At 35.0% G+C, this 21,876-nt stretch overlaps 1 protein-coding gene and 1 non-coding gene across 6 annotated transcripts in view; one reads left to right on the top strand and one right to left on the bottom strand.

Moving 5' to 3' along the window:
* KCNT2 (potassium sodium-activated channel subfamily T member 2) overlaps nt 1-21,876 on the top strand; it is a 358,057-nt gene that overhangs the window by 43,147 nt on the left and 293,034 nt on the right. The gene's annotated exons all lie outside the window — the stretch shown is intronic.
* LOC132484741 (U6 spliceosomal RNA) lies at nt 18,881-18,985 on the bottom strand. Its single transcript, XR_009531294.1, has one exon. It is a non-coding gene; the product is annotated as a U6 spliceosomal RNA (small nuclear RNA).

Raw genomic sequence — 21,876 nt, 5'->3', positions numbered from 1 at the left:
TCACCTCAAATTCAGTATTTCCCCAACCAAGGGAAATGGCCATGTATCTGTGGCCATATTTCTTGGACTACCTATCTTGTTATAAAATAATTTAGGAGTTATCTTTACACCTCTTACCATTATATCTTATTCATTACCAGAACCTATTGCTCTTGTATGCGAGATATCTGTGAATACATCCACTTCTCTCCTTTTCAATCCCCATCTTATTCCAAGCTTCTCCCATTTTTCACCCACAATGTTATTATTTGGGTGAGACTTCCTTTCCTCTATCCCATTTTCTTCTTTACAGCCAAAGACATCATTTTGAAATATAAAACTAAGTGTATTTTCCCTCCCGTCATACTCTTGGGGGAAAATGATTAAAAACACAGTCTTCTTCCAGTCCAGAAAATTTTTCCATGAAGGGAGGAGAGAAAGAAAGCACTTTTATCATTGAGTAAGCCTGAGGCTGGAACGTGAGACACATCACAGGCACCCCACTAGGCGACAGCATGGAAGAGAAACCTCATCCTCTGATATAGCCAAGTAGATACAGCCCATCACTTACATGTTCTCAAGATAAACAATAACTCATCCTCGAGTAAGAGGACTTGACAGCACCATTTGTCACACACAGTTCATCTTAACTTTACCTGGTAATTGGAGTCACCATCTGTGTTAACTAACTGGCTTTACTCAGAGGACAACCAAACTAACTTCCCAGGTCTTTATTACAGGAAGTTGTTTTGCGACTTGAAGTCCTGAAGATAGACGGCTGTCCTACTACAGAAACTGAGAGACAGGGGCTATCTCCCTTGATGTTCACATCTCAGAGAGATTGCTCCCAAGTCCTTGAGAAAGAATGACAGTCTGAGGTCTGTAAAGTCCACAAGAGGCTGACCTAGTTTTCGAAAGGATTTCTATCACTTCAAAAGAGCAAAGTATTTACAAGTCCAGATTTTTTAAGGAAATGCTCAAAGGAAAAGGAGGTTGGGGAAATCTCTTTATTTTCAACAGGGAGAATTAAGTCTCTTATTTTTAATTTGTATTTGTCTTTACAACACCAAACATGTTTCCATTCTTTCCATTCTTCTTAGGATAAAGACCAGAAATCTTAAGAGGCTTGTAATGCTGCCTTACCTCTCTCTCCAGCTTTATCTCTGACTCCATTCTCTCCTCACAGACATGTTCAGCTACATTGTTCTTATTTTATTGTATCAGAGTTCACACTACATTGATTTAGCATAAGATAATTTTTCTGCTTCACCATCCCCTCAACAAATTTAGCCGTGTCAGATCTTTTACATCTCAGCTCGAGCCTTCCTTTCAGTAATAGCTGCCTCTTGCATGAGATTTTAATCTGCATGAGCCCAGGGGCTGTATCAGATTTTGTTCAGTATTGCTTTATGCCAAGTTTAAACTGTGTTTTCTTTATGCATAGTAAGCACCTAATATTTTTAAAGGAATTAATGAAAAAGAGTAACATTAAAATGTTAGTAAAAAAGTAAAAGAGAAATTGATTAAATACTTACCAAATATTTGAATGGAGGAAAGCTTCTTAATGGTTAAAAAAAGACCGTAGAACAGGTTTCTTTAAGAAAAAGAATGATAACTTTGATTTAAAGTGTCCCATGTGTAAACACACACACACACATAAGGCAAATAATACACTGGAAAAATACAGCAATGAATTAAGTACTGTATTATAATTTTGGGGGGAGGATATTTTACAAAGAATTAGGTAATAAAATCCAGAAAAGATGATATCTAAATAAATACCAACCACAGAAAAAAATACATCACCAGTAAGCTGAGAAATGCACATTAAAGTTAGATGTCATGTTTAGCAGTGCTTTTTACAATTATACTATTTAATATGGAAGAGGATATAGTAAAACTTTCTTACATTCCTAGTGGGAATGTAGATTTGTACAACTCTTTGCAAAATGACTTGGTAATATTTATGAAGAGACTTGAAATGTTGATACTCTTTGAACAAGTAAATCCACTTCTGGGGATGTCCTCTGGAATGCAGCAAGAACTTAGCACATAAAGATGCTTATTATTCAAAGTTTGTTTTAATAGTGTGATACTGGAAACAAGCTAACTATTCAAAATTGGAGGAATGGTTTACTAATTTATAGAATATGTATATTTATGTGATGAATTTCTGCACAGGCACAAAATATGATGTTTTCAGGTAGTTTTTAACAGCATGGAAATATGTCCTTTTGTATTTATTGACAAGTTTAACAAATATATATACACACGCACACACATATATAATAATATTAAATAACAAAAACAACATTCCACTTATTTACTATGACCTATATTAAAAATTAGATTTTATATGTATATAAGAGTTGTTGAAAAGACACTTCACCTTCAGGTGATCTTATAAAGCTCTTCTTTAGGTGTGATCAATTTAAGGAGAATATTCAGTGAATTTTTTTCCCCAAGTAAAACAACTATTGTTTACTTCTTTAGTTTTTATTTAGGCATGGCTTTTCTTTATGTGTATTTCAAATAAATGTCCCTCTGAAGATATTATTTGCATTAAGAAGAATAACCATGTATTATTACCTTTTCATAAAACTGTATATAAACCTGTGTGTTAGAATTAGAGATTTATAACTAAATTTTCTATGCAAACTAAAAAAAATTCAGAAGCTGTTACATTTGATTCAGTGAATATTTTTCAGTTTTACTGTATTTTCACAAAATAATTAAAAATAAATTTTAACTCTGAAAGAAAACACATTTTGACTGTGTAAAAAGAGAAGTAAATAGAAAACCATGAGAAAAATACTTGAACAAAAGACAAGAATAAGAGATTTGTTGTGAGCTTATTTAATTCAGGATTTTGTCTTCTTCTTCTTAGTTCATAGCCTATTTGTTTTCGTTCTATTTCCTGTAAAATCATTGACCAGGTCCCCAAAGACATTAGAGACTCTGGTAAGTACATATTACTTGGCTTGTTGCAACGGTGTGGGAATAGAATTGCTCCTATTTTCCTGCAACAGCTGCAGGCCAAAACAAAAACCAAAAAAAAAAAAAAAGGAAGGGAGAAGAAGGAGAAAAAAAAGAAAGAAAAAACCCCACACAAGTTAAGGCAAATTTAAAAATTATAAAATAATAATACAGATATAATATCCTTACTTTATGATCTTCCTTGTTAATTGATAATCGGAGGTCGATTTTAATAGATTTCACCATTTGATTCAATTTGACCTTTATGCACATTTTTCTATGGTATATGAGAGTTGCATATATAATTTCTTTGGCAATGCATAGGATGTGAGACTACAGTTACTGAAGAAATGTCTTCGGTTTCATTGTATCATGTTATGTTCTAATTAGAAATAAAAGTTAATCACTCACTCTATTACAATATCAGCTTGCGGTTAAAGAGTGCTTTGTGGAAAGTATTAGACATCCCCCACTTTACCAGGATGCTCATTTGTAACATTTTGGTGAAAACAGTGAGGTAACATATTACAGACCGTTCCCTGTCAGAGTGTGCAATCTCTCACATCTCTCCACGTAAGAATAATTAGATCTCATTGCTTTTTCTTAATAATTCTGAAAGGTATTCTTTTTTTTTCATTTAAATTTATTTATTTTTTTACATAGCAGGTTCTTATTAGTCATCCATTTTATACACATCCGTGTATACATATCAATCACAATCTCCCAATTAATCACACCACCATTCCCCTCGATGCTTTCCCCCCTTGGTATCCATAGTTTTTTTCTCTACTTCAGTGTCTCAATTTCTGCTCTGCAAACTGGTTCATCTGTACCATTTTCTAGGTTCCACATATATGCATTAATATGTGATATTTGTTTCTCTCTTTCTGACTTACTTCACTCTGTATGACAGTCTCTCAATTCATCAACGTCTCTACAAATGACCCAATTTTGTTCCTTTTTATGGCTGAGTAATATTCTGTTGTAAACATGTACCACATCTTCTTTATCCATTCATCTGTTGATGGGCATTTAGGTTGCTTCCATGACCTGGCTATTGTAAATAGTGCTGCAGTGAACATTGGGCTGCATGTGTCTTTTTGAATTGTGGTTTTCTCTGGGTATATGCCCAGCAGTGGGATTGCTGGGTCATATGGTATTTCTGTTTTTAGTTTTCTAAGGAACCTCCATAGTTCTCCACTATGTTCTCCATAATGGCTGTATCAATTTACTTTCTCAACAACAGTGCAAGAGGGTCCCCTTTTCTCCACACTCTCTCCAGCATTTGTTGTTTGTAGATTTTTTGATGATGCCCATTCTAACTGGTGTGAGGTGATACCTCATTGTAGTTTTGATTTGCATTTCTTTAATAATTCATGATGTTGAGCAGCTTTTCATGTGCTTCTTGGCCGTCTGTATGTCTTCTTTGGAGAATTGTCTATTTACGTCTTCTGCCCATTTTTTGATTGGGTTGTTTGTTTTTTAATATTGAGCTGCATGAGCTGTTTATATGTTTTGGAGATTAATTCTTTGTCTGATGATTTGTTTGCAAATATTTTCTCACATTCTGAGGGCTGTCTTTACGTCTTGTTTTTGGTTTCCTTTGCTGTACAAAAGCTTTGAAGTTTCATTAGGTCCCACTTGTTTACCAGTGTATGGGAATGCAAGAGATTTCTGTGCATTAATTTTGTATCCTGCAACTTTACCAAATTCATTGATTAGCTCTAGTAGTTTTCTGGTGGCATCTTTAGGATTCTCTATGTATAGTATCATGTCATTTGCAAACAGTGACAGTTTTACTTCTTTTCCAATTTGTATTCCTTTTTCTTCTCTGATTGCTGTGTCTAGGACTTCCAAAACTATGTTGAATAATAGTGGTGAGAATGGACATCCTTGTCTTGTTCCTGATCTTAGAGGAGATGCTTTCAGTTTTTCACCATTAAGAGTGATGTTTGCTGTGGGTTTGTCGTATATGGCCTTTATTATGTTGAAGTAGGTTCACTCTTTGCCCACTTTCTGGAGAGTTTTTATCATAAATCAGTGTTGAATTTTGTCAGAAGATTTTTCTGCATCTATTGAGATGATCCTATGGTTTTTATTCTTCAATTTGTTAATATGGTGTATCACATTGGTTAATTTGCATATATTGAAGAATGCTTTCATCCTTGGGATAAATCCCACTTGATCATGGTGTATGATCCTTTTAATGTGTTGTTGAATTCTGTTTGCTAGTCTTTTGTTGAGGATTTTTGCATCTATATTCATCAGTGATATTGGGCTGTGATTTTCTTTCTTTTTTTTTTTTTGTAGTATCTTTGTGTGGTTTTGGTATCAGGGTGATGGTGGCCTCATAAAATGAGTTTGGGAGTTTTCCTTACTCTGCAATTTTTTGGAAGAGTTTGAGAAGGATGGGTGTTAGCTCTTCTTTAAATGATTGATAGAATTCACCTGTGAAGCCATCTGGTCCTGGACTTTTGTTTGTTGGAAGATTTTTAATCACAGTTTCAATTTCATTACTTGTGATTGGTCTGTTCATATTTTCTATTTCTTCCTGGTTCAGTCTTGGAAGGTTATACCTTTCTAAGAATTTGTCCATTTCTTCCAGGTTGTCCATTTTATTGACATAGAGTTGCTTGTAGTAGTCTCTTAGGATACTTTGTATTTCTGTGCTGCCTGTTGTAACTTCTTCTTTTTCACTTCTAATTTTATTGATTTGAGTCCTCTCCCTCTTCTTCTTGATGAGTCTGGCTAATGGTTTATCAATTTTGTTTATCTTCTCAAAGAACCATCTTTTAGTTTTATTGATCTGTGCTATTGTTTTATTTGTTTCTATTTCATTTATTTCTGCTCTGATCTTTATGATTTCTTTCCTTCTGCTAACTTTGGGTTTTGTTTGTCCTTCTTTCTCTAGTTCCTTTAGGTGTAAGTTTAGATTTATTTGAGATTTTTCTTGTTTCTTGAGGTAGGCTTGTATAGCTATACACTTCCTTCTTAGAACTGCTTTTGTTGCATCCCATAGGTTTTGTACCATCGTGTTTTCATTGTCATTTGTCTCTAAGTATTCTTTGCTTTCCTCTTTGATTTCTTCAGTGTTCTCTTGGTTATTTAGTAACATATTGTTTACCCTCCATATGTTTGTGTTTTTTACATTTTTTTCCTGTAATTGATTTCTAATCTCATAGCGTTGTGATCAGAAAAGATGCTTGATATGATTTCAATTTTCTTAAATTAACTGAAGCTTGATTTGTGATACAAGATGTGATGTATCCTGGAGAATATTCCATGCACACTTGAGAAGAAAGTATAATCTGCTCTCTTTGGATGGAATGTCCTATAAATATCAATTAAATCTATGTGGCCTGTTGTGTCATTTAAAGCTTGTGTTTCCTTATTAATTTTCTGTTTCGATGATCTGTCCATTGGTGTAAGTGAGGTGTTGAAGTCCCCCACTATTATTGTGTTACTGTCGATTTCCTCTTTTTGAGCTGTTAGCATTTGCCTTATGTATTGAGGTGCTCCTATGTTGGGTGCATATATGTTTATAATTGTTATGTCTTCTTCTTGGATTGATCCCTTTATCATTATGTAGTGACCTTCCTTGTCTTTTGTAACATTATTTATTTTAATGTCTATTTTATCTGATATGAGTATTGCTACTCCAGCTTTCTTTTGATTTCCATTTGCATGGAATATCTTTTTCCATCGCTTCACTTTCAGTCTGTATGTGTCCCTAGGTGTGAAGTGGGTCTCTTGTAGACAGTATATATATGGGTCTTGTTTTTGTATCCATTCAACAAGCCTGTGTCTTTCTGTTGGAGCATTTACTCCATTCACATTTAAGGCAGTTATCAATACGTATGTTCCTATTACCATTTTCTTAATTGTTTTGGGTTTGTTTTTGTAAGTCCCTTTCTTCTCTTGTGTTTCCCACTTAGAGAAGTTACTTTAGTATTTGTTGTAGCGCTGGTTTGGTGGTGCTGAATTCTCTTAACTTTTGCTTGTCTGTAAAGCTTTTGATTTCTCTGTCGAATCTGAATGAGATCCTTGCTGGGTAGAGTAATCTTGGTTGTAGGTTCTTCCCTTTCATCACTTTAAGTATATCATGTCACTCCCTTCTGGCTTGTAGAGTTTCTGCTGAGAAATCAGCTGTTAACCTTATGGGAATTCCCTTGTATGCTATCTGTCATTTTTCCCTTGCTGCTTTCAATAATTTTTATTTGTCTTTAATTTTTGCCAATTTAATTACTATGTGTCTTGGTTTGTTTCTCCTTGGGTTTATCCTGTATGAGACTCTCTGAGCTTCTTGGACTTGGGTGGCTATTTCCTTTCCCATGTTAGGGAAGTTTTCGACTATAATCTCTTCAAATATTTTCTCAGGTCCTTTCTCTCTCTCTTCTCCTTCTGGGACCCCTATTATGCGAATGTTGTTGACTTTAATATTGTCCCAGAGGTCTCTTAAGCTGTCTTCATTTCTTTTCATTCTTTTTTCTTTATTCTGTTCCACAGCAGTGAATTCCACCATTCTGTCTTCCAGGTCACTTATCCATTCTTCTGCCTCAGTTATTCTTCTATTGATTCCTTCTAGTGTACTTTTCATTTTAGTTATTGTATTGTTCATCTCTGTTTGTTCTTTAAATCTTCTAGATCTTTGTTAATTATTTCTTGCATCTTCTTGATCTTTGCCTCCATTCTTTTTCTGACGTCCTGGATCATCTTCACTATCATTATTCTGAATTCTTTTTCTCGAAGATTGCCTATCTCCATTTCATTTAGTTTTTTTTCTTGGGTTTTATCTTGTTCCTTCATCTGGTACATAGCCCTCTACCTTTTCATCTTGTCTATTTTTCTGTGAATGTGGTTTTTGTTCCACAGGCTGCAGGATTGTAGTTCTTCTTTCTTCTGCTGTCTGCCCTCTGGTGGATGAGGCTATCTAAGAGGCTTGTGGAAGTTTCCTGATGGGAGGGACTGGTGGTGGGTAGGGCTTGCTGTTGATCTGGTGGGCAGAGCTCAGTAAGACTTTAATATGCTTGTCTGCTGATGGGTGGGGCTGGGTTCCCTCCCTGTTGGTTGTTTGTCCTGAGGTGACCCAACACAGGAGCCTACCTGGGCTCTTTGGTGGGGCTAATGGTGGACTCTGGGGGGGCTCACACCAAGGAGTACTTCTCAGAACTTCTGCTGCCAGTGTCCTTTTCCTCACGGTGAGGCACAGCTGCCCCCCGCCTCTGCCAGAAACCCTCTAACACTAGCAAGTAGGTCTGGTTCAATATCCTGTGGGGTCATTGCTCCTTCCTCTGGGTCCCAATGTGCACACTACTTTGTGTGTGCCCTCCAAGAGTGGAGTCTCTGTTTCCCTCAGTCCTGTCGAAGTCTTGCAATCAAATCCTGCTAGCCTTCATAGTCTGATTCTCTAGGAATTCCTCCTCCCGTTGCCGGACCCCCAGGTTGGGAAGCCTGACGTGGGGCTCAGAACCTTCACTCCCGTGGGTGAACTTCTCTAGTTTGTGTGTCACCCACCCAGCAGTTATGGGATTTGCTTTTATTGTGATTATGCCCCTCCCACCATCTCATTGCAGCTTCTCCTTTGTCTTTGGATGTGGGGTATCTTTTTTGGTGAATTCCAGTGTCTTTCTATTGATGATTGTTCAGCAGTTTGTTGTGATTCTGGTATTCTCTAAAGAGGGAGTGAGAGCATGTCCTTCTACTCTACCATCTTGAACCGGTCCTGAAAGGTATTCTTTGATAAAGAAGTTTGATTTCCTAGGGAACAATAGATGTGCTTTAAAATAGTGAATGATGTATGTTTTCATTTAAAAGAAGGTAGATAACCAGAAAACTGATTTTCTTAAGTAAATTACCTGCTCTTGTTCACCAATAAGACTTCTAAAATATGAACTTTCTTTAACCCACCCCCCACTTTTGAGTGATTTTATAATTTTTAAAAAGTATTTTTTTTTCTTTTTGTGTATTTCTCATCACTTTGATGTGATTAGGTGGGGCTCTGCTAAGCAGAATGGACTTACTTTGCTTTTAATTAATACATTCCCTGTATGTACTGGGCCAGATTGTCATTTTTCTTATCAGCCTACCATTTTTTTTTCCTACACAGAGATAATGTTGAGTCATAAACTTTGTAAGAGGAGAATATCCACAGGGACCATGAAAAATTACATCATGACTGTTAATTAACACCAAGCTGCCTCCTACAGGTGATAAAGTTTGGTGGGAATGTACACTGAGATCATTATATTCCTTAAGAAATGGTGGAGGGTGATATTTGCTGTTTTGGTTAATTCATAATCAAAATTATGATGCAAATATTGTTAGAATTTTGTAGAAAAAATATCTTTTATGCCATCTTTATTTGTCTTTCTAAAACAGTACTATGAAGTATTTATGAACTAATACAGAGACATCCAGAAAGTGAAAAAACTCATTATTTTAATGATAGAACAGTAATTCCTGTTTTTAGGAACAAATATAATGTAGGGGTGGGCACAGCTGTGGAGAGAATTGGGGAGTGTTGTTTTAGAATTAGTGGATGGTATCTTTTTTTCTTATTCACATAAAAATATCTATCTTGCTTTCTCTTTTTTTTTAACCTATTTTATTCTGATTCTAGGGAGGGTTTGGAATTGGGTAGGCAAGTACTTTGGTGACTTGATAAACAAGGATAAGAAGAACAGAAGAATTGGCAAGAGTTTGAGGTTCATCATGTTTATAAATATTTCTGAATCTCAAATCACGTGACTTTTAATCTAGTAATACTGCCTGGATTCCTACTGCATTATGGACTCCTCAAAATTTGTCTCACGTGTCGTGGTTAGTTATAGGTGCACCAATTCACAAAGTATACCAACCAGGGCAGGTAGAAGGGTGACACTCTCTGACTGAAAATGCAAGGGTGGAGAGTGTGTATGAGATCTATCTATGTTCAGATGCCTGGAGATATTTAAGCTTCTCAGGGAAGTGACCACCATGTTTATTTAACTTGATGTGGTAGCCTTTTTACCTAGCACTAAATGTAGCTTACAGTGGATGTTCTTTAAATGAATGTAATTGAAAAAGGAAACTTTTTTTTTTTTTTTTTGTCATGGTTCAGGGCAACACTAAGAGAGTAAAAAGCTGCAGGAAAACACATAGAGGAAGAATGATCTCCTATGGACTTCATCCTTATGAAGGAAGTGGGTTCCCTGACACTAAGTCTGACTGCCAATGCTGGTGTTCATCTTTCATGGATGATTTAGAAGATATCTCTCTGGGTCATAGAAGAAAGTACCTTTTAAAGAACGCCTGCATTTTAATTTTACATGATTCTAACTTTCATGTCCTTAGCTTACAAAACACTGCAGTCACCACGATCTAAATGAAATAGCAAAGTAGTCAGAGTTCATTTCTGTAATTCTCTCTCTGCACTTCAGAATCCCTCTCCTTTTAAAACTGTTCTCCCACCTTCAAAATCTCCAAAGCCCCACTTGTACCTGTCATGTACCAGCTCTCCTGTTCCCTCTAGTTCCACTGTTTATGCAAACAATTCAAAATCTGTTCCGTCCCTCAAATCCAAACAAAAACAGCCCTTATTGCTCAGTGCTTTTGTGTTACAATCTGGTGAAAATAATTCAACAGAAGTTATGGATTTAAAATAAATGAAACGATCTCAGAGGGTGTTTAAGCCTGAGTACATCCCCATCAATATCTAAGTGTTCAGTCCTGGAAGAGGCAAGAACAGGGAACTTCTAAGCTTGACATGTCTCCTGGAGGCCATGAGGAGCCCACCCACTTTTTTCAGTGACTCCCACCCCAAGGGGCAGTGCTGTAAAAACACACACCTTGAACTGAGAGAGCATGGTCTGGCACAACTTCTGCAAGTATCTGAACTCATGAATCATAAATATGTGAATGACGGGCCTCCCTGGTGGCGCAGTGGTTGAGTCCGCCTGCCGATGCAGGGGATACGGGTTCGTGCCCCGGTCTGGGAGGATCCCATATGCCGTGGAGCGGCTGGGCCCGTGAGCCATGGCCGCTGGGCCTGCGCATCCAGAGCCTGTGCTCCGCAACGGGAGAGGCCACAACAGTGAGAGGCCCACATACCGCAAAAAGAAAAAAAAAAAAAAATATGTGAATGTGAACAGTTGCTTGTATGTAGGAAAAAAATTTTTCATTAGGAACACAGTTTTCCTATGTCACTTTTAAATGTCCCATGAGGTCATCTTGAATTTACTCTCAACAATCCCTCTTTTCCTAGCATGTTTTTTGGTTTTGGTTTTGGTTGTTTTTCCTTTTACTGTCCCCAAGCCTCTGCTTCTGGGAACAGAAGCATCTACCTGAAGGAAACAGAGATTCCCATGATAACTAAGGGGAAAGGGAATAGAAGTGAGAAACAGAGCAGAGCTGGTGTCTGCTGGCTGATTTATTTTAGAACCTGTACACATGATCTTGAGTTTGTTTTTAAACCTGTGTACTTGGATAAAATATAAATGTAGTCTACATTCAAAATCCTAAATGATGTCCTATATGTTAACATAAGTGATGACGTCAAAAGACTACAAAGCTGAAGTTATTTCCTTGATTTTGATAATCTTTTAGTATAATAGTATATCTAACAGAAATTACATGTAATATAAAAATCCACATTTTTCTGACAGAGTGATCACAAAATGTGTGATGTTTAAAATAACCAATCTTCATTTTGTGTTTTTTCTTTCACATGTTACTGGAAGCAAAACACTTAAGAGGAATCTAGACAATCCAAATGTTTGATTTTCCAAATGATTTTGCCAGAATCTTTGAGTTAATTTTTTTTCTCTCACTCCTGCTGAGAAAGTACATACATTTTGAAATTTAGTGTATTTGAGCAATGCTTTTTTCCCCCTTTAAGATGATAATAAGCATATGGGAGTGGGATTGAATTTGAGACAAGCTGTTGATTTCTATTGAATACTCAAAAAATGTAAGGTATCAAATTTTTTTTTAAACTATCCAGTGATAGGCTAAAATGTATTAAAAGTTCAGTAAAAAATCATCCTGATGTGGAGCTTATAGGAAGAAACCTATGTTTGGAGTATATTTCATAATTGAAGTTGTGATTATTTGCTTAGTCCTTAGGGTTATAAAGTTATGGTTTTCAAGGAAAAGAATTAAGGAGCAGAGAGGTTTACTGAAATTCACATAGTGGCAGCAAGAATATTATTATTATTATACCTATCCTATCACCATTCTTTTGTTATCTCTTTGTTATTTTTGCAACCATGTATTTAGAAATAACATACATATATATATATATATAATATGTTCTATTATATAATTATAAAATAACATATATGTTATATGATAGTATATATATGTCATTATATATATATAACATATATAAACATATATTATATAACAGTATAATATATTATAACATATATATAGTCCTATATTCCTAAGAAAGACTTTGGACAGATAGAGAATATACACTGGACGTATTAACTGATTTTAAAGGATATACTTATAAATATATTTTCTTCTGTAACTATTGAGAAAATAGACTTCTGAGAAATCAAGTGGTATTTCTTAGAGGTATAGCTAAAAGGAAATGGAGACCTGGGTTTTGTTTACATCTTTATGACACTAGATTAGCACAACCATTTAACTTTGTGGATTCTCAGTCTCTTCATTTGTAAACCAGTGGGACTGAACTGGAAGACCATTTCTAGCTCTAGTTTGTTTGGCTAAAGAAAGAAACAGTCTAGTCTTAGAACATCTGTGAGAACAGGAGGTCTGTCTTTGGGGCCTTCTCACCTACATTTCTTTGCCACTCTGCCCTCTTCTTTCTTGCTCATCTGTTTTCTGCTGAAAATATTCAGGTGTCAGGGCCCACGAGGTTTCCTACTGAACTTCTTCCTTCTGGAAAAGGTTTATGATGACTTTTATAACTTGCTGTTTAGCTTAACCTCTACCAAAATACCCAGGCCTTATCCAATTAAACTCTGCTTTCAGCTAGCAATAAAAAAAAATACTCGAATGAATCTAAGTAGCAGACTTACATGTTTATGTTCTCAGTTTTTAGTATGCATCACTTGTTGAAAGCCCATATTTGACGCCTGGTGCCCCAACCCCTGAATGTCCATTTTTAACAAATTCCCTAACAGATGTGGAGGCTATTTGGGAAACATAGGTCTAGGAATTTTGTATATTGCCAGAGATTTAGAACGATTTATTTCAAATTATAGATAGAATATTTGGGGTTTGCGACATGATGCTTCAAGTCACATAATAAAATTGTGTATAATTTTTATAGGTTTTACTCCTGAGACAGTTCTCACTCTCTGGCATGTGCCTATTTCCTGCAGGATAATTCTGTTTCTTTTCTCCAATGAATTTTCCCACATAGTATTTCACCTAGAGTTCATGTGTAAAAAAATGGAGTCACAATTGAGAAAAATGGAAGAAAATGAACTTTCAAAATCGTCATCTATTCTATATATAGTAGTAACAATTTATCCCTCCCCCCACCCACCCCCTGGCAACCACAAGCTTGCCTTCTAAATCCATAACTCTATTTCTGTTTTGTAGATAAGTTCATTTGTCCCCTTTTTTAGATTCCACATATCAGTGATATCATATGATATTTGTCTTTCTGTGTCCGACTTCACTCAGCATGACAATCTCCAGCTCCATCCATGTTGCTGCAAATGGCATTATTTTGTTCTTTTTTATGGGTAATATTCCATTGTATATATGTACCACATCTTCTTTATCCATTCATCTGTTGATGGACATTTAGGTTGCTTCCATGACCTGGCTATTGTAAACAGTGCCACAATGAACATTGGGGTGCATGTATCCTTTAGAATTATGGTTTTCTCTGGGTATATGCCCAGGAGTGGAATTGCTGGATCATATGGTAGTTCTATTTCTAGTTTTTAAAGGAATCTCCATACTGTTCTCCATAGTACCAATTTACATTCCCACCAACAGTGCAAAAGGGTTCCCTTTCTCCACACCCTCTCCAGCATTTATTGTTTGTAGGTTTTTTGATGATGGCCATTCTGACTCATGTGAGGTGGCACCTCACTGCAGTTTTGATTTGCATTTCATTAACAATTAGTGATGTTGAGCATCTTTTTATGTCCTTTTAGCCATCTGTATGTCTTCTTTGGAGAAATGTCTATTTAGATCTTCTGCCCATTTGATTGGGTAAAAAAATATTTAAAAATACTATAAAAACAGATCTTCCTTAAGTGACTCACTGTAGAAGTTCAATGCCAAGAATAGGTTTTTAGTATTTTTATTTATTAGTTACTATTGTTTTCTCTAATTCCCCTCATATACTCATTTTCATAGCTTATAAAAGTTCTGCTTATTTAATGAGCAACTCCATGAAATTCCTTAAAATCTATTGCTCAGTGGATGGCCTTGGGCCTTTACTAGAAATGCTGAAAATTTGGACCCAGTCCAGACCTACTGAATTAGAACCTGCATTTTATGAGATTCCTAGTTGATTTGTATTTGTTTTAAAATTTGAGAAGTGCTACCTTAAAATACTTTTCCTTGGGCTCTACCAGACTGGAGTTTACTTTTAATATGTTACCTTATGAAATTACAAAATTTTAATAATAATGTTTTAAAAAGTAGCTGTATTGTTTTTGTGTAAATTATACATGTCTATTTAAGATATAAAGATAATACAGAGAAATAGAAATAAAGAAACTCACTCAACAACTCAGAAATAACATTATCATATGATAATTTTAGACATCTGTATATACAGATATAGATGTAGCTATAGGTAGAAAGATGGATGGATGGATGGATAGATGGTGAAAGGATGAGGGAGAAAATTTTACTGAAGTGAAATCATGCTATCTATAAAACATTTTAAAATGAAAGATGCTAAATTAATTTTTTTCTGAAATCAGAATTATTGAGAATTTATAAATATGAAGAAATTTAAGTGAAATTGAAGGTATTGCTGTACTTGAAGCAAACGTTTCTTTACAAGAAGAGGTATTCGATTTTAAATGTCTTCTAAAATGTAATAACATTGTGTTTCAAGTTTGGACATCTGTTGTCTGTCCAATGAAGGATGAAAAAATAAATATCATTGCACTGCTTTGCACTTTCACCTCCCAATTTTGTGTCTTCAAAACAAATTTTTTTGCAATGTCAAGGTTTCTAATATTCACGTTCCATTCTACCATCATAATTTTAATAATTGTTTAACTTACTACTTTATTTAGGGGTATAATTATCTTATCAGTAGTACTTACAGCATCTCCCATCCTGAATTTTTATTTTGATTCATCTCTTAAATGCAAAGATTTCATTAAATATTATTATTCTCTTTCCAAGACAGTCCAACGAGTATTGTTTTCTTTAGCTTCTTGCATGCTTGAGAAGGCATGTTGTCCTTTTCCTGGAAGGCCAAAGTGCATGGATATATACTTTGTTATTCTTTGTTGCTTAATACTGGTGATACTGCTGTGCTTTCAGAGATTATTTTCTTGAATAAATCTCAGATCAGTTTAATACACCTATCTCCCCCTTCTTGTACTTAGGGAGTATATATACAGCTCTTTTTCTATGAAGTTTAGTAACTTTACCAGAATATCTTAGTTTTACTATCAATTTTTTTGTGGTGCACAGTGTGCCGTAAGTTACTGTAGATTTGAGTTTCCTTTGTTTCAGTACAGTTTTCTTTGATAAAGTTTTAAATTTTTTTCTCCATTTTACTTGTTCCCTTTCTTGGGAACTCTATCTGTGTGTTCAGATTTGTTTGTTTTTCTTTTATTTCAACATAGTAATAACCAGTTTTGTTACGAATGGGAGATTTCATCACTCACTCGACCCTGATGTTTAGGTTTTTCCTTCTGTACTATATCATTACCCTTAGGAATTATCACCAATGTTCTATTTCAGAGGCTGATGAATGTTCTGAGCTGTGGCCAAGAAACATAAGAAAAGATAGCATTATAGCCATCATGGGCATGGAAATCAAAACCACAGTGAGAACATACTTTCCACCTACTAAGATGGTTATGATGTAAAAAGACATAATAACAAATGTTGATGAGGATGGGGAGAAGTCAGTGCCCTCATATATTGCTGGTGGGTGTGTAAAATGGTGCAGCTGCATTGGAAAGCAGTCTGGCAATTTCTGAAAAGGTGAAACACAGATTTACCATATGACCCAGGAATTCCACTCCTAGGTGTACACTCAAGAGAAATGGGAACATGGGTTCGTGCAAAACGCACTTGTACATGGGTGTTTATAGTAGCTTTATTCATAATAGCCCCAAAATACAAGCAAGCTATGTGCCCATTAATAGATGAATGGGTAAGTGCAATGTGATATATCCATCCAAAGAATACTATTCAGCAATATGAAGGTATTAAGTACTTGTACAAGGTACAACATGGATGAACCTTGAAAATGTTATGCTAAATGAAAGGAGCCAGTCACAAAAGATTGCATATTGTATGGCCCATTCATATGAAATATTCAGAATAGGTAAATCTATAAAAACACAAAGTATTGATAGATTAGTCTTTGCCAGGGCCTGGGGTGGGTCGGGAGTGGGATGTAGAGACATTGCTCATGGTGGATGGGTATAGGGTTTCTTTGGGGGGCTGAAAATATTCTAAAATTAGGTTTGGTGATGGTTGCACAACTCTACTAATATACTAGAAACCACTGAATTGGATACTTTAAATAGGTAAATTTTGTGCTGTGTGAATTATATCACAATACAATCACTAAAAGAGAAAAGCCAAGTGGAGTGCAGTCTTGCTCCCAGGTTTCTCTTTGGTCCCTCGTGATATTAGCAGTCTTCCCAGTCAGACTGTTTCCCCAAGGTCATGGCTCTGCTTATACTCTGGTACCATTTTTCTATCCCTCTTCCCCTCAATCCAGGTGGTTCCTTTCATGGTCCTGGTGAAGATCAGAACTAACACATGGAGGTGGCTTTATTCTTCCCTTGCTTTCTTTTTAATATTACAGTCACTGCGTAATTATACCCTGCTTGTCTCCCAAAGCCTTCTTTTTTGCTTTCCAAAAACCTCTGGTGAAAGTAAAAATCCAAACCTAGACAATTTTTTTAATGGTTGTTTTTGAGATTAAGGTTGTGGGAAATATCTCATAATTCACAGGAATTGTAATTCCTGCTAGTAACTTTTGGCATGTATGGAGAAAATAGAAATATATTTGAACCAAATCATGTTTTCCAAGCCTGCTAGGCTTTTGAGAAGTCCACTGGGTTTTTTTTTTTTTAATCTTTTGCTAAGAATGAAATGAGGATTGATTTTTTTCTCTTCCTCTTCTCCAGGAAAACATTTCATAAACTTCAGAGTTAAACCCACTTTTCTTATTTTTGTGGTCAGTTTTTACTCCAAAGTTTTTTCCTCAATTGCTCACATCCTGAGAAAAATTTCACTGCTTAATCTCACAGGAGACATTATTTGTATTACAAAACAAATTTGATCATGTATAATGGGACATCAAAGTGCCAGGCCTGCTGATGTGCTTTAACACTGCTCAGGGCATTCTTTTTCCAGTGAATTTTATGTCTGAAAAAAAATTAGGAAGAAAAGACTACTCAGTGAGAATATGGAATCATATCAAAGAAAGTGTTCAAACCATCAGAGTTTCTGACATCCAGCAATTCGCTTCCAGACTAGAGATATATTAGACAAATTTATTTCCAACTTCTAAATCTAAAATTCCCCAAGATGCCCTTTTACGTTTATAATTGTAAACCCATTTATAATGAAAACACTTCTGTTAGTTTGGAAAGAGGGTTATTAGAACTTGAAATATATATGTATAAATATTTTTCACATAATTAAAATTGTATAATATATTATATATTATCATAATTAAAATTATATAATATATATCATATATAATTATAAAAATTTATATATAATTTTTCAAAAATAATTTTTTAATATGTAATACATTCACATGGTTTAACATTTTAAAACTGTGCAAACAGGAATAGAAGAAATAGAATGAAAATTCTCCCTCCTCCCCCCCACCCCTCCCAGTTTGCATTTCCAAAGACAAGCAGTTTAGCTGGTCCTTTTTTTCTGGTATATGGTTCAAGAAACATCCTACAAATTTGGAAGGAAATATGTATATATATATATATATATATATATATGCATGCATATTTCTTTTTTTCATCTTTATACAAATGCTAGTGATTATATAGTCTATTTTGTACATTTCTTTTTTTCACTTTATATGAAGTCTTGGAGATGTCCATTTTTCCAACATGGAATGGTTCCTTAAAGATTAAAAAAAATAAGTTAAATGTACTTTACAATTTTTAAAAATTAAGTTTCATTTTTGTCTGGACTCCTTTTGTCTCACAATATTTTCTTTTTCATTATATTCTTACTTTCACAGATTTACCTTTGAGAGTATTAAGATGGTAGTGTGATGTTTTAATTGCTATTCAATCTGACAAAACTTATCTTTCTGTGGTTACAGCAGAAGAGACTTCTGATTGATAATCCCTCCTGAGATGTACACAAGACATTTTGCTGAGATTAAACTTTAGTCTTCTGATTTCAGAATCCTCACAATTGCAGTATGTTAAAATGTTAATTCTCTAAGATATTGCCGAGAGACAGATGGGATAATTATCTACATATCAAATATAATTGTTTGGAAGTTACAAATTAAATCATGAACCAAATTTCTTATGCATGAAGCTTAACTCTAGTGAATTCCCTTGAAGTATTGTAAGTCAGTAGCTTTCAAGACCACTACCACTACATTTTAAATGAATGGTTTGCTTACATGTTAGCTAAATAGTTATATTATCAACTTATAACAATATAAAATATCTCACAGTATTTATTTCTGTTTTTCACTTTGTTCCTTGGTGTTCTACCAGCTTTTTTCTTTAGGTGACTCTGACCTTTCGGATCTCTATTCCTTGGTTATTTTCTCGGCTTTGTGGAACTCTGTCATCTTTGCACAGGGACCATGCTTATCTTCTCTGCATGGTTCCAGTTTTCATAGATCTGATGCCTAAGTCAACATTCTGAACTCCGGACCAGGTTAAATCCTCCTTCTATATGTTTCCTTAACTCTTCTCTTATAACACATATGCCGGCATCTTCAGTATCCATCATCCTTTAACAGAACCTCTTGTACATTGTCTTCAAGAGGAGGACCATGTCTCTCTTGTTCATTGTTTTCTCTACACTCTCAAGCTGGGTGCCTTACCCATCGTAGGGACTCAACAAATCTATGTATTTTCATTGAATGGTTGAGGGAATGAAATAACGGACTTGAAAATACCTCCCAAATTCTAAGTTCCATGGACATGTTCATGATTCTTTCTCAACTAAGTTATTTGTTCCTAATTCCCATTTCTTTGAGGCTGAGCAGGTTGATAACTCAGAAGGAAGATTATGTAAGAAAAAGGGAGAACCCTAGAAAGTTGCCTGGAATCAATCTCCTCCAACCACTTCCAGATATTCCAGACTTATGTTAGACCTCTGACTCCTGTATCCAGTATTCTATATGTTGGTCAGAGTTCTATGAAAATGCCTAAATGTTTACTCCAAATCAATGATCTCTGAAGTTTTACATACATAAATCAAATGTTATGAAGTTTTATATACAAAATCAAATGGAAGTTGCCCTTTTTCCTTGTCTTGAAAAGATGATATCACTTTGTGGCTATGTCTTTGGAAGGGTAATGCATATTTGGTTCAATTCATAGAAGGTAATTAAGAAATTCTAATTAGATTAAAAAGTGCACCTTAGAAACTATTTTTTTAAATAGAATACGTTAGGTAGATTTTAACTCAGTGTAAGTGAGTTAGTTATTTAAGCCTTTTAAATCTTGATTTTTAAAATTATAAATGTTATATTTCTGCCTTTTATAAAAACTATACACAATTTTTTCTTAATTTGACAGAGGAAAAGATTGTGCTTAAAGGGTTTGATCATCTCTCTTAAAAAATAAGCATATACTTTGAATAGGTAACATATTTACATATATTAATAACCAATGACTGTACAAGAATGTTGTGAAAAGTCTTTCTCCCGGCTTTGTCCTCTACCCAATTTTCATCCATACCTCCATTCAATAAGCAATGTTTTTTTTTTTTTTTTTTTTGCGGTACGCGGGCCTCTCACTGTTGTGGCCTCTCCCGTTGCGGAGCACAGGCTCCGGATGTGCAGGCCCAGTGGCCATGGCTCACGGGCCCAGCCGCTCTGTGGCATGTGGGATCTTCCCAGACCGGGGCACGAACCCGTGTCCCCTGCATCGGCAGGCAGACTCTCAACCATTGTGCCACCAGGGAAGCCCTCAATAAGCTTTTTTGTTTTAGTGTCCTGACATCATCTCATCTCATAGGATATGGATTAGTTAAAAGTCCAGAGTGTATTTTCAGATAATTAAAACAAATCCCCTATAATCAAAAAGTGAGTCTCTAAAAGGTCTTGCTAAAATGTAACAAAATAGGTTATGGCAGAAGATAGGATATTCTGCTTGCTAGAACAGGAATCAGCAAATTTTTCCTATGGAAAGGACCAGATATGACTGTAATTATTCTAGGCCCTGTAGGCCATAAGGACTCTTTTACAACTAGTCAACTCTGCTGTTGTAAGTTAAAGAGCATCTGTACACAATATGTAGATGAATGAACATGTTTGAGCTGAAATAAAACTTTATTTATGGACATTGAAATTTGAGTTTCATATGCCATGAAATATTCTTCTTCTTTGAATTTATTCCAGACATTTTAAAATATAAAAACCATGCTTCGTTCACAGGTTATAAAAAAAAAACAGGAAGTGGGCAAGATTTGGCTTTGGAGCTATTGTTTGCTGACCCCTGGAGTACAGCAAAATATGTTGTTGGGTTCTGAACACGATTCATTTCATTTTTAATTGATGTTTTTTGCTTTAGTGTATTCAAAATACTGATTATTAAATATCTTAATTTTTGTGTCTTATATATTCAATTCAATATATTACTTAGGGAAGAAGACATAACACTTTCGAGTGATGATTAGATGCTAGACACTTGGTACTTTATCTCGCTTAATCCAGTTACCAATGCTATGAAGTAGATATTTCTATTTTATAGATGAAGTAATGAGGAAGAAGAGGATTAGCAACATTTCCCCTATGTACTAGCTAGGGGATGGACTGTAGTTTTTAACAGAGGTTGATCATACTCCATGGTTATAGAACTGAACAACAACTACTATTCAGTCACATAAATATGCTGCTTCCACTTGGCACCCTTCTATGCTCATGGAACTTAAGTGTTCAAAGTTTTCTTCCTGTCTGTTGGTAGGTTGATGTTCAGTGCTGCTATTTTCACAAAGATATAAACAGGAAAATTGAATTCATAGTGACTTTCATTACGTAATTTTCACCTGAGTGATTTTACTTTATCTATCTTCCTTTTAAGGGGAATTGGATTGGAAAATTGGCAAATGGAGTTTAAAATAGAGTATTTTTTTTTCCAAATATGGTCTCTTACTTGCAGTTATATGTATAATTTAATTTTTCTTTCTGCAATTTCAGTCTGTTTCCTCAGATGTTCAGAACATTGGATGACACCCGATATCAAGGGATTGTTTTTCGCAGTGGTTAGAGGGAGAATGAAGTGATTTTCTGGAGGGATTATAACATTTGTTAAAGCATGTGCTCTTTCTTCGGAACTTAAAACAATTAAGAGTGTGATCCTTTCATCCCAACAACAGCATTGAATTATAGCCATAATGTTGAGAGTAAAATTCAGCTACCCTTAAAAAGAGACTTCAACATAGGAAATGCATTTTACTTTATTACTATTTAAATTTAAACAAACCTTTGTTGAATAGATACTGATTTATTGCATAGAGATTATTTCAGAGTATTTTAGGAGTTTATTAAATTATTTGAATAGGATTGTTTCGGTAAAA

Source organism: Mesoplodon densirostris, chromosome 2 (genome assembly GCF_025265405.1).
Source record: "Mesoplodon densirostris isolate mMesDen1 chromosome 2, mMesDen1 primary haplotype, whole genome shotgun sequence".
Lineage (NCBI taxonomy): Eukaryota > Metazoa > Chordata > Mammalia > Artiodactyla > Ziphiidae > Mesoplodon > Mesoplodon densirostris.
This window is presented reverse-complemented; position numbering and strand designations above follow the sequence as displayed.